Source organism: Dasypus novemcinctus, unplaced genomic scaffold (assembly GCF_030445035.2).
Source record: "Dasypus novemcinctus isolate mDasNov1 unplaced genomic scaffold, mDasNov1.1.hap2 scaffold_255, whole genome shotgun sequence".
In the NCBI taxonomy this organism is placed as follows: Eukaryota; Metazoa; Chordata; class Mammalia; order Cingulata; family Dasypodidae; genus Dasypus; species Dasypus novemcinctus.
The window spans coordinates 15742-27534 of NW_026688221.1; the positions used below are offsets into that span (position 1 = coordinate 15742).

Sequence of the window (11793 nt, forward strand, 5' to 3'; positions counted from 1 at the left end):
GGGCCCACTGGATGGAACGTGAGAGAGTCTGGGCTATGATGTGGACCATTGACTATGGGGTGCAGTGATGCTCAGAGATGAACTTACCAGGTGCAATGGATGTGTCATGATGATGGGAGAGAGTGTTGCTGTGGGGGGAGTGGGGGCGGGGGTGGTGGGGTTGAATGGGACCTCATATTTTTCATAATGTAATTAAAAAAAATAAAAAAAAAGGACACTGACCATCACTAGCCAAAGCCAATTACAGTCTCTGGGGTGCAGCAGTGCTCCAAAATGTATTCAACAAATACAATAAATGTGGCACACTAATGAAAGAGGTTGTTGATATGGGAGGAGTGGAGTGAGGGGTGGGGATATATGGGAAACTCATATATTTTTTGAATGTAACATTTTTTGTGATCTATGTATCTTCAAAAAATACAACTAAAAAATGACTGGGGTGGGTGGTGGGGAGTGGGGTATATGGGAACCTCTTATGTTTTTTAATGTAATGTTTTGTGTGATCTATTAACTTTAAAAAAAGGTAATTAAAAATTAAAAAATAAAAAAAAAACAGTAATTAGAGCTCCACTGACCCAGGGCTTACTGTGAGCCTCTGTATGCATGCTAATTACATTCATTCTCATAAGTGGTCCATTAGGTCGGTTCTGTTTGATCTGTCCTAGAATGGCAAAGTGAGACAGAGAGGCTGTGACTTGTGAAGGCTCCACTGCTAGTCACCATAGAGCTGATACTTCCACTTGGGGCTCCTCACCCAGGGCTGCTAACCAACACACTGACTACTGTTAACTGTGCTCCAAAGAAATTGACTTAGGAAGTAATTTGATCAGTTTTGGTAAGGCCTGAAATAACTTGCAGTGAATTTTGGGGCAGTTCAGTCCTTCAGCAAACCTGTAGTATGGAATTCACCCTCTTTATGACCAATGATCCCAAGGTCAGAGGAACTGCTCCTGGAGCCCTGGAGTTGATCAGATACCAGTGCCCATAATCCCAATATTATGGTGTGAACATTGGTTCAAATAGACTTTGAAATGCTTTTTGCTGTTCTTGCTGCTTTTAAGGCTCTTTTCTTCAGATTTTAATTAATATTTATTTCGGTTGCATCATTTCCTTTTGGCATGTACAAAGCCCCAGGACTTGAATTTGCCTGTAACCTCAGCTAATCAAAACTGCCCTGAAATGCTTTAAACACAAAATCCCATTTGAATGAATGTATTCAAAAGACAATTCCCATTTTCCATGGGGCAGTAAGGCATTCGAGCAGGAGTCAGTGACTTTGTCTGTGCAGGGCCAGGTGGGAACTCTCCTGGCCCTGAGGGCTCTGTCACTATCACTCAACCCCAACATCCTAGACAGAGACAATAGAGAAATGAATGGGTGTGGCTGTGTTCTAATAAAACTTTGTCAAAACAGGCAGGGGCCAGGTCTTAGTTTGCCAACCCTGTCATATAGAAAGGCGTGCTTATGGGTCATTCCTGATTTCCTTCCAAGGGACAGAGCCCCAGTCACTTCCTACCTCGGGGCCCCTATCCGGCCCTTGTTCAGTCAGCCATGGAAGGCTGCCAAATTCAGACCGCCAAATTCAGGAAGGAGAAACTGAGTCTTCAGGCTCACTCTGCCCTTCTCCCTCTTGGGCCTGGCCCACAGGGGGCAGGGGTTCTGCTCTGCTTTCCACCACATTCGAGCTTCTGAAGCCACAAGCCCCACTGTGCAGTCCTCAGTGGTACCTTCCATCAGTAGCACCCCATCGAGGAGCAGTCTACAGGCCACCTTAGGGTGCTATGGAAAGAGACTCCTCAAAGGAACAAACAAAACGGTGTAGCGTGAACTCTCTTTGTTATTCTGAGAATCCAGATGAATTTTATATTCTCTCGATAAAGAAGCATTGAACAACTTCATACACCAAGATCCTGGCTTTTTGACTATTAGCTCATGATGGCCATCAACTCACTGGCAGTGTCATAGGTACCGTAGACTCAAAATGTAAACCCCACTTAATAAGTGAAACTATTTACAGTTGTTCAAAACCTATTGCTGACAGGAAGAAAACAGATGAGGTGTATGTTGGCAGAAGGTTGGGAACCCTTCTGTTCCACCCCCCTCCTGTTTTAATGGCCAGCAGAGTCAGGTACCTTGTCAGATGGCCCCGGAAATCCCCTTCCTCAATCCAGTCCTTCCACACGCTAGAAGCCAGGCAGAGGGGTACCTCAGATGCAAGAGACATCCCGGGGGGCAGGCTGAGGGCCATGGTTGCGTCAACTGGAAAGTACGCTTCTGTGTGTGAAGTGAAGCTCATGAGACTCAATAGGCCTCCCACCAGTACTCCAGCGAGAGTTGACCTGAACTGGGGACTTACCTGGACACCACTAATTGTGGGTGGCTAGGAGAAGAGGAAGGAGGCATTTTGTGGGATTATTTTATACACCATTAACTTCCTTTCCAAGGGAATCTGCGTTCCACGTTATGGGTTGAGCTGTGTACCCCAAAAAGATACCCTGAAGTCCTAATCCCAGGTACCTGGGAACACAAACTTTTTGCAAAAGCGTTATTGCAAGCAGAATCATTTAAACTGAATTAGGCCGACAGCAGTGGGTGGACCCTTAGTCCAGGATGGCTTGTGTCTTTAGAAGGGGGGTGTGGGCACAGACAGAAGGGGAGGGTGCCATGGGAAGAGAGACAGAGCAGGCCATAGGGTGACTGAGGAGACACGGAAAACCCAAGGCTTGCTGGCCAAGGGAGAGGCGCCCCAGGGGCCAGGACTGACCTACCAGCACGGCCCATGCAGCTGTGGCTTCAGCCTGCAGGGCTGAGAGAGCAGTTCCTGGTGTTTTTTAGCCACCTAGTTCATGGCACTTGTGACAGCAGCCTGAGAAAAGTGAGGTGTCCCTCTTCTGGCAGTCCCATTCCTCCAGGAGGGCTGAGGGATAGTCCAGGTGCCCAGGTGTCCACCAGGCTGAGGGTCCCCAAGGAAGGCTTTTATCTAATCAGATGCTCTGTGGAACGCCCTGGGGACTGACAGAAACAATGTTGAAAAGAAAGTAATGCGTGACCTGGACAACTCTGGACACCCTTCTCTTCCTTCCTTCCGCCCTCTCTTGGGGCCTTCAGCTGCTCAGACCCTCCAGCTCTTCCCACCACGCACACCTTCCCAGAGGGGCCAGGCCAGATGGTGCAGATGTATTTCTGGTTCTCCTTGGTGGGTGGGAAGGCTGCCAGAGAGTTCCCGGGGCCCAGGACCGTCCATTTGTCTGGCTGCTTATTCACGGCCTTGGGAACCACCGCACATACTGCTCAGGGGGCCGCACCCCACACACTGGATACCCTCGAGGCCCCCGTTCTAGACTGTCTGTGCGCCCTTGGATGGCCGCGAGGCCCCTCCAGCTCCGGGGCGGGGTCGGGGGGGGGTGGTCTGTGTCTCGCAGTACTAAAAGCTCTGCTCTTTCTGGTCCAGGCACCCATCTCACCGACCCCACCGAGAGCAGCACCTGCCCCCTCCACCCCAGGGCGCCCCATCCAGTCTTCCGAGTCTTCCTCCCTGGTGAATATTCCCTCCTCCCTCCCCCGCACCCCCCCCCGCCACTCGACCTTCCCGGTAGCCCTTTCCCACTATGATATCCCGCTCCCACCCCCACAGAGCATCCCCCACCCTGCCCGGGCCCCACCCCCAAGCCCTGCCTGGCCCCCAGACCCCTTCCACGCGGTGCCGCTGGGTCTCCAGTCCCCGCTCCGGGTGGCAGAACCCCGCCCCAGCCCCTCCCTGGCAGGGGACACCTGCCCCCAGCCCCGCCTCACCCCAGCCGCGCGGTGCCGCCCCTCCCGCCTCACCCGGGCCTGGCGGGAGAAGTAGCTGCGCTCCTTGGGGTCCAGGCACCGTGGCGGGAAGTAGCTGAAGGCGGACAGCGCCCGAGATGGGCGGCGGCCGGGGCTTGCCCCGCAGCGTGGCGGCGGTGATCTCCTCCTTGTGCTCCAGGCCGCCCGCGTCCACCTTTTCCGCCGAGGCCAGATCGGTCCCACCCCGCCAGGGGCCCCGCCCGAGTCCGCCTCCTGGCTGCCCGGAGCCCGCGTTCCGCAGTTGCCGGGAAACCGCAGCCTCGCGTCACAAAGCTGGGCGGGGGGCGCAGGGCTGGGGTGCAGGGCCAGGGGCGCAGGGCGGAGGGCGCTGCCGGGAAGGGAATCGGACCGTGCCCTCCTGTCCCCTTGCGTGAACCTGGAGCGCCCACTTGGGACGCGAGGAGCCATCTGCTGGACTGGCGGCCTGTGCTGGCTTGCCCTTGCCCTTGCCCTTGCGCTCCCGGAAGGTTCCAAGCGGGCTGTCCAGGAGAAGTGCAGGCCACCCCAGCGCGGCATCTGAAACCCTCCAGGAGCTGCGGAACAGTAGTGGAAGGCACAGGTGGAATTCATTGCCTTCTTATATTAACTCTGTATCCACAGCAGCATCGTGTCAATGTACAACGAGTTAGTTTTCAGCGCCTCCGTCAGCACGAGGGGCCACCGCTCACGGTACTGGCAGGTGCGGGTGTGCAGCGGCATGAATCCAATCCAGCCAAGTGGTATCTGGCAAAACTGAGCTGTTCCGCAGCGCTCTGCTGTTTCTTGAGTCAGATGCTGGTTCAAGAGGCGCGTTCCTTTTGTCGAAAATTCACTTAATTCTAAAGCCTCGAATGTGTGTGTGTAGCAGTAAAAAGGAAAAGGGGAACTAAACAGGCCTTGGGAATACTTTAACCAGGGCGGCTCTAGGAAGGCTGGCTTGAAACATAAATGATAATGAGGAGCCAGACTTGTGAAATCTGGGGAACAGTCGGTCATTCCAGGAAGAGGGAAGAGCATCTGTGGTGACCCTGAGGCCGAGCCCATTGATGTGCAGGTGGCAGAACGGGAGGACAAGGGCTGTGCAACTTTCAGAAGGGGAAGGCAGCAGGGAGTGCAGGTGGACAGGCAGGCAGGGGAGGGGTTGCTCTCAGGCCCGGACCAACGAGCCCCCTCTCGTTGCTTCTTGCCTGCAGGTCGTTGACTCAGGCAGAGGTTTTTCAGTACCATGTCCTTGATGCTAATTAACAAAAACAATAACCACACGTTTACAGTGGCACCCCTACAAGTAGAGCACCCTAGAAGTATGACACCCCTAGAAGTACAGCACACCTAGCAGTAGGGAACCCTAGAATTATGGCACCCCTAGAAGTATGACCCAGCAAGCCAGTCTGTGCTCATCCTACACCTCCTTACACATGGACACAACCATTCTAAGGCCCACAGGATGGAGGAATAGATAATGGATTGGAGTGGACTTAACGATATTCTATTCATGAACTATTGTGATTAGTAATAGAAGAAAATGTGGCATTGGTGTGGAGAAAGTGGCCATGGTGGCTTGGAGTTGTCCTGGGTGTTGCTGCAGGGACAGTTACTGGATATTGTATGTCTTCCCATGGCCCACTGGGTGGACTGTAGGAGAGTGTGGGCTATGGTGTGGACCATTGGCCGTGAGGTGCAGTGGTGCTCAGAGATGTATTCACCAAATGCAATGAATGTCTCATGATGATGGAGGAGGTTGTTGTTATGGGGAGAGGAGTGGGGTGAGCGGGGTGGGGGGTATAGGGTGGGGCAGGGAGGGGCAAGAGAGCTCACAGAAGGCAGAAGTGACACTGGGCTTGACTCGGTAGTGAATAGGGACTGTGGATAGGTTTCTGAGGCATAGCATGATCCAGAATGGGGCTCAGGCCCAAAGCCATGAACTGCTCTAAGAACTGTAAGTGAGACCACTTCACAGGTTTCCAAGAGATGTGAGAATCCTTTTGGCCTGGCCCCCAGGTGAGCGGCAATTCACTTGGGTATATGAACGCATCCGAATCAATTGCAGCTCTCTCCTGGTCAATCTTTCATTTGCTTTTATTTGTCCCATTCCTTCTCTGCAAAGAAGCATAAAATTTAAAAGTGAACTTGGAGCTCTAGAACTCATAGAGTTTCAATAACCTATGCTAAAGTTTAAAAAACCTTAAAAATTAAAGATAAACAGATCTAAAAAGTTACAGCATGATGGGGTCATGCGATGGTTAATCACCGTCCAGTTGGTGCTGAGTCATTGGATGATGCAAGCCCTGGCCTGCCAGTGTGAGGGCATTCTGTAGGTGGCTTTAGACCATTAGGCAGTTGGTTGCAGCTATGGCTGATTATATCCACAAACAAGGGGGACTGCCTTCAGCAAGGAGGGGAGTCCCATTACCCCAGCAGCTGGAGGTCTTAAAGCAACACCGAGGCTCTCAGCAGTCACACACACATAAGAATGGAAGCTCCTTGAGGGCAAAGTCACAGCTATCTTACTCAGGTACTCCCAGAGCCCAGAACAATGCCTAGCACATAATAAGAGCTCAATAAATATTTGTTGGTTAAATAAGAGGGATATTTAAAGAAGTATCAAATATGATTCCTGTCCTCAAAGACACAATCAATACTAGAAGTACACAACAAACCAGAGGAGTGTGTGTGAAGAAAATCAGCATTCCAGCCCTCAGAGGAGGTCAGGGTTTTAGGTTGTGGGGAAAGAAGAGACCTGAGTGGGGTGCTGCTGAGTGGACAGAATTTAGTCACGGGGAGATGCTGTCTGGAGGGAGAGGGGGCACCTGGGCAAAGGAGCAAGGTGAGAGAGAATGGAGTGAGTTAGGTGGGAGGGAAGAGACCACCAGCTTGGAGCCAGGCAACAAGGTGCAGCCTCAGGGGGTCCCAAAAGTCAGAGCAGAGGAGGTTCTACTGTATCCTGTGAGCAGGAAAGAAAAAAGGTTTCTGATCACAGGCTGGCATGCTGAGGGTTTTCAGAAGTTTAATCTGGGATGTGCAAGATGAACTGGACAAGAGTAAGCCAGAGAGGAACCCAGGGAGCAGACTAGCACCAATACCTTAGAGAACTTGGGAAACTCATCTACATTCTAGTCACTCATCATCATAATGCCTTATTAAGTAACTTACAAAGGAAACAATAAGGTCTTAGGTATTAGGGAGTGATGAAGATTATGGTTTTAGTGAGTCTTCTTGTCTATTCTTACACTTACATCAGGAGGAAATTAAAACAGATATTCCAATAATTTAATAAGATTCTCAGTCCACTGGGCTAGCAGACTACTTAGGACCCTGGATAAAGCAAGTATGAATTAGGGATTACTTTGGGGGGTGGAGGGAATGGACCCATACCTGGACAACTTGATAACCAAATAAATGTAGTTGCCGTTGTTTAATAGCCTCTTTTCCTAGTAAATTTTTGCTGTTAAAACAAACTCTTTTGGGGCCATTGATGCATAGTGCTACTCTGAAAAAAAAATCAAAGAGAAATGAACTTAGTTTTTATAACCATCCAAAATATTATTTTTCTGGCCAAAGTTTACTCAAGATTTGGCTTTTCCTAATGGCCAGTACTCTCACATGAATCATGAATGTGTTACTCTTTAGTCTACTGAAAAAGTACTTGGCTTAATTAATGATCCTGTTTATAAAATATTACAAGGAATTTCCAAAAAACATATCCTGAAATGTACTTTTAATTTCTGGAATCATCTATTTTTCTCACCTTTTTAAGAAAATGATCCTTTTCTATTCACCTCAACAGGCCTTGTAACATAAAAACAACAGCAGTTTCTTTACCTTTGGGCCCATCTTCATCAACTGTAAAAGGTAATATAAATCCTTCTTTATCTAATTTAATTTCAATATCTAGTGAGAGAAGGAAAAAGGTCTTCATGTGATACCCTCACAAACGTTATCTTCCTTTACTTCTTTGTTCTATTTTGATTTATTCCAAACTGTATTTATCAATAGGACAGAAGGCTGCAAAGAAATGACCACAACCAAATGAGGGTGAGGATGTTCACTCACTCAGCTTCAAGAACAAGCCTGTCAGCCTGAAATTAAGGAGGCTTCCTGGGCTAAAGCAAGGAGTAGGTCCTCAAATTAACAGGGGAGCAGTAGGAACCACATACTTCCTCCTTCTCCTTACAAATGGCAGCACACTTTGAATTCTGACAGTGAAGAAAATGTCCTAAGTTCAGCAAAATTAGACAACTAAGCAGCTCAACACATCCATCTCTTCCAGTGCCTCCTGACAGCTAATGCAGCCCATATCTGTGGCACGCCACAACTGCAACATCTGGCCAAGGGGCATAGCTAGAATTCCCTTCCCAGCCCTCTGGTGTATGCCATTCCTTCTGTAGAAAGAGCCATGAGACAGGTGAGGTGGAACATGTGACCATTTGAAACCTATTAGAGATGGTTCTCTTTGAGATGACTTTTTATTTTTAATTTATTTAATTCCCCTCCCCTCCCCCGGTTGTTTTTTCTCTGTGTCCATTTGCTGCATCTTGTTTCTTTGTCAGCTTCTGTTGTCAGCGGCACGGGAAGTGTGGGCGGTGCCATTCCTCGGCAGGCTGCTCCCTCCTTCGCACTGGGTGGCTCTCCTTATGGGCGCACTCCTTGCGCGTGGGGCTCCCCCACGCGGGGGACACCCTTGCGTGGCACGGCACTCCTTGCGTGCATCAGCACTGCGCATGGGCCAGCTCCACATGGGTCAAGGAGGCCCGGGGCTTGAACTGCGGACCTCCCATGTGGTAGACGGACGCCCTAACCACTGGGCCAAAGTCCGTTTCCCAAGATGACTTTTTAATTGATGAAAGGAAGGACTTGGACTCAAAGTCAGCATAGTCCAGCAGCTATTTCTGGGAGGATTTGTGTGCTTATATCTGTGCTAATGTGGTAGCCACCAGCTATGGGAGGCTTTGGAACACTTGAAATGTGATATATGATTAGGGAAATGAATTATATACTTTACTTATGTTTAATTTAAATTTAAGTAGCCATCTGCACTAGTGGCTACTATACTGGACAGTGCAGGCCTAGACTATAAGAGCGGCTAAACAGACATGAGCACTTACTGTGTTATTCCCTCATGTATTCCTTCTTACCATAGGTGTTTGAGGTCAAATTTTACAGATGAGGAAGCAAACCAAAAAAAGTTAAAAAGGGTAAATACTCTGTGCAAAGGCATTCTGCTAATCTGTGGCAAGCTGGATTCAAATATAGTCTATATACTATATTCTACCATCTACACTCTAGAGCCATATGCAGGGCAGGGAAGATTCCATTTTGCATTCTGTGGCTACTAAGCTCCACCTGTCTCCCAAAGAGATAACAACCCACAAGGTTCTGTAAATAAATCCCCTGGTACTTACCTATTGTATACCAATAGGGTATTAACATTTTGGAAGCAAAGTAGGATCTTGCACCTAAAAGGTCGATCAATTCAATTACCTCAGATTTATGAGAGTGAAAATCCACAGGGGTCTCCAGGGAATGGTATGGAGTAAAAAAAGGTTTCATTTGATATTTAGGAAGGAGTTTGGGATTCTAAAAATCATATATTCAAGCATGAGAGAGAAAAATAAGGTACAAAACCAGAGAATAAAGTGAAGGTAGTGAGTTACCTATGTATAAACGTTTGATACAAAATTCCTTTAACAAATGGTATTTTTCTAGGACTTAGGACTGATATCTTTCTTAACACAGCAATGAAAAATATTCTTGTTATAGTTAAAATCTAATAGCTCAAAATATCTTTAAAATGTGTTTTGAAAGTAGTCACTGTAAAAAAGAACAATAGACATCATGACAATGCTGTCAAATTCAAGAAACATCTCTGAAACTCTCAGAATTGCTTTAAGGACCTGAAGGACACTCAGTTAATAATTTTAATCCAAGAAGAAATGATAAAACTGACATCTCAATTCAATAAATAAAGGATTGCAATGAAACAACTAGTGCTGGAAAATTGCCTATCTGTCTAGTAAAGAAGAGTTAAACTCCTACCAAACATCAGACTATGGGTATATATCCTTTTACTGAGTTTTGCTTTATTCCATTTTGCAGATATTGTGGGGTTTTTTTTTCTAAATAAACTGAGGGTTTGTGGCAATCCTGTGTCAAGCAAGTCTATCAGTTCCAGTTTTCCAACAATGTGTACTCACTTCATCTGTGTCACATTTTAATTGAGGTATATACATTTAAAAATAAAAATAATGCTTTTGCATACTTAAAAGACTGTAGCATACATGCACTGGGAAACCAAAACATGCATGTAACTCACTTTATTATGGTGGTCTGGAACTGAACCTGCCAAATCTCTGAGGTATACCTATATAATAAATCACAGGTGGATTAAAGATCCAATGGGGAAAAATTAGTAAAATACTTGCACTAACATATATTTTGTGAAATAATCTTATGCATGATGGGAACATCAGGAACCATTAAAAGACAGGTAGATTTGGTCACACAAAACTTAAAAACACAACACAATAGAAAGATGAATTAGGGAGCAGGAAGGCAATTCCTAGGAAATACAAATGGCCAATAAGCATATGACAAAATGTTCAACTTCATTATTGCTCACTCAAATGCAATTTAAATACATGAGAAGTCACCCTTTTCCACTGAACTGAGTGGCAAAAGCTAACAGAACAAAAATACTGTGCAGTGGCAGTGGGGGTGACACAGCCACCTTCACTCTCTGCTGGAGAGGTGTGACATCTACCATTCAGAGTCACTATTTATTGACATTACACCAGTGGTCCCACTCTTAACATTCTAGTCTGCAGCTTAAAGGAACATGGGCCCCAGTAGAATGACATGCAAGAGTGTTTACTCTAGCACTGCGGATAGATGCCAAAGGTGGAAAGAACCTGAAAGATCATAAGCTGGGGAACTAGTAAGTCCCATAAAATACTGCACCACTTTGAGAAAGAACGTATTTGATCCACACACATTGGCCTTGAGGAAGGTCTATGTATACTGGACATAATGGTAAATTGTATGATATACTGGACATAAAGAGAAAAGAAAATTGGTTTATATATTTGTGTACATTTGGCGTAGAAAGCACAGTTACAAATTTGTTATTGCAGGGAAGGGAGGTGGTTGGGGTTAACTAATTTTAGTGTTTATCTTTATAAGCCTTGGCATTGTTAAATTTTTTTAAAAGAGTAATGAATTTCCTTATATTTACTTTATGCCAAGAATATGATCCTGAGTCAAGTCTGAAGGACAAAGCAGAAGGTGATGAAGTCTGGTGAGACTATTTCCAATCACACAAAAAAAGGTGTGCTGTGAAATTTATGAGAGTGAATCTTTATAGCACAGATACCACCTAAACTAAAGTCTACCAGAGAAGAGTGAAATTTCTGACTTGGTTTAAAAATGCACTCAGAAATAATTATTATTTGTAGAGTTCAGAGATTCAGACTTCTTTTTTTTTTTTTAAAGATTTATTTTTATTCATTTAATTCCCCTCCCCTCCCCCGGTTGTCTGTTTTCTGTGTCTTTTTGCTGCCTCTTGTTTCTCTGTCCGCTTCTGGTGTCTTCAGCGGCATGGGAAGTGTGGGCGTCGCCATTCCTCGGCAGGCTGCTCCCTCCTTGGCGCTGGGCAGCTCTCCTTATGGGTGCACTCCTTGCGCGTGGGGCTCCCCTACGCGGGGGACACCCCTGTGTGGCACGGCACTCCTTGTGCGCATCAGCACTGCGTGTGGGCCAGCTAAACACGGGTCAAGGAGGCCCGGGTTTGAACCACGGACCTCCCATGTGGTAGACGGACGCCCCAACCACTGGGCCAAAGTCCGTTTCCCCAGACTTCTTAATCAAATGGCTATTGTGCATGCTAAACCCTTTAAAACCCTTGAAGTGAATCAAGGAATACTAAGACTCATACTGTCAACACTTGAAACCGTCTAGAAATCTCATACAGCAGGAACTGGTCCTATAGGA

General features: G+C 47.0%; 1 long non-coding RNA gene across 1 annotated transcript; it reads left to right on the top strand.

Moving 5' to 3' along the window:
* The first annotated feature begins 4244 nt into the window (after positions 1-4244).
* Positions 4245-8264, top strand: LOC131277654 (uncharacterized). Its single transcript, XR_009184791.1, has 3 exons — positions 4245-4390; positions 7595-7659; positions 7804-8264. It is a non-coding gene; the product is annotated as an uncharacterized lncRNA (long non-coding RNA).
* The last annotated feature ends 3529 nt before the right edge of the window (positions 8265-11793 follow it).